Source organism: Sarcophilus harrisii, chromosome 1 (genome assembly GCF_902635505.1).
Source record: "Sarcophilus harrisii chromosome 1, mSarHar1.11, whole genome shotgun sequence".
In the NCBI taxonomy this organism is placed as follows: Eukaryota; Metazoa; Chordata; class Mammalia; order Dasyuromorphia; family Dasyuridae; genus Sarcophilus; species Sarcophilus harrisii.
This window is the reverse complement of record NC_045426.1, coordinates 599,206,782-599,208,817: the sequence shown is the minus strand read 5'-3', so window position 1 is coordinate 599,208,817 and position 2,036 is coordinate 599,206,782. Positions and strand designations below refer to the sequence as shown.

Here is a 2,036-nt window from a genome sequence, read left to right as displayed (position 1 = left end):
GGACTCATCAAAAATACCTCCTTTTATAATTTCTATAACCAAACCCTTATAATCCTGAAATTACAAACCCCGAATAAACCTCCAAAACTACCCAAAATGGTAATAAACAAAATTCAACCTTAATACTATAGCCCCAACCACCGCAACCATACAACAAAGATAACCCCATTCCAATCCTGACCAACACAAAATTCCCCAATGAATCAAATAACTCAACAGCCATCACCACTTTACCCTCCTGACACCATTAACCAAACTATTTCTATTAATAAACTCAATCAACATACCAAAAGCTACCATATTACCTTCCCCAGCCAGGAAATACCAGTCGCTTTAGCAGCAGATAACCAAACACTACTAATATACCTCCCAAATAAATCAAAAACACAATTAACCCCAAAAACGTGCTAATTCAACCAACAATGATAAGCAAAACCCAAACCCCCACTGACAAAAATTAAACCCCTACACAGGAGAAGGTTTAGAAGCTAAAACCCAAAAAATTAACATTAAAGACAATACAAAATAAATCGTTTCCATATTAGTTTTAGTATGGACTTAAACCATAACCCAGACCTGAAAAACCATTGTTGTAATTCAACTAAAAAACTAATGATTAACATTCGAAAAACAACCCTCCTAAAAATTATCAACCACCTTTTATTGGCCCCTACCCAAATCCAATATCTCGCATGATGAAACTTGGGTCTTTATTAGGAATATGCCCAATTATTCAAATCCTCACCGGATATTCCTAGCAATACACCAATTCTGACACATTCACCGCCTTTCCTCCCAGCCACATTTTCGTGACGTTAATTACGGTGATTACTACGTAATCTACACGCTAATGGGGGCTTCCATATTCTTTTATGTTTATTCTACATTTCCGAGGAATTTACTATGGATCTTATCTTAAAAGAAAATGGAACATCGGAGTAGTCCTCCACTTACCCAATGCCCGCATTTGTTGGTTATTGTCCTCCTTAGGCCAAATATCATTCTGAGGTGCTACCGTAATTACAAACTTACTATCATTATCCCCATTAAAACCTGCAGAATGAATTTGAGGGGTTTCGCAGTAGATAAAGCAACTTTACACGATTCTTTTGCCTTCCACCTTTATTCTTACCATTTATCAATTATAGCATTGAAATTGTCCACCTACCTTTCACATGAAAACAGGCTCTAATAACCCATCGGGCATCAACCCAGGACCAGATAAAATTCCATTCCACCCATACTATACCAATCAAAGATACCTTTAGGGATTTTATATTTTCCTCCAATACTCCTTATCCTAACCCTTTTCTCACCAGACCACCAAGTTTAACCCAAGACAACTTCTCACCTGCTAACCCCTTAAATACTCCTCCACACATTAAACCAGAATGATACTTCCTATTTGCATACGCCATTCTACGCTCTATCCCTAACAAACTAGGAGGCGTTCTCGTTTACAGGTTCATCCTAATTCTCCCAATCATTCCACTACCCACAGCCAATCAACGAAGCATTAATATTCCGCCCAATCTCCCAAACCTTATTCTGAATTACCGGAAACCTAATTACACCACCTTGAACGGAGGCCAACCAGAGAACAACCGTTCATTATCATTGGTCGTTGGCTTTGGTTTACTCCTTCATTCTCCGTCCTTATACCTCTTAATTCGAAAATTATATACTAAAACCTAAGGAAGAGTCCAAGTAATTTAACTAAAAATACTGGCCTTTGTAAGCCAACCATGAAGGAAACCCTTCCTAGGACCAATCAGGAAGGAGGCCTTGGTTTTCACCATCAACGCCCAAAGGCCGACATTCTAATTAAACTACTTCCTGCTTAAATTTATTTTTTTTTTAATTTTAATTTATATACTATCCCAGTATTAATTTTTTTTTTACAATTTTTTATAAAATCAATTTAAACAAATATACGCACATTCATATAGATTCATCCATGAATTAAACAAAAAAAAGAGCATAATTTATTTTAATTAATTAATATAATTAACTTTAATAAAAATTAATTAATATAT

The 2,036-nt window shown here is 35.8% G+C and overlaps 1 pseudogene; it reads left to right on the top strand.

Moving 5' to 3' along the window:
• The first annotated feature begins 612 nt into the window (after nucleotides 1-612).
• Nucleotides 613-1,688, top strand: LOC116420694 (annotated as a pseudogene).
• The last annotated feature ends 348 nt before the right edge of the window (nucleotides 1,689-2,036 follow it).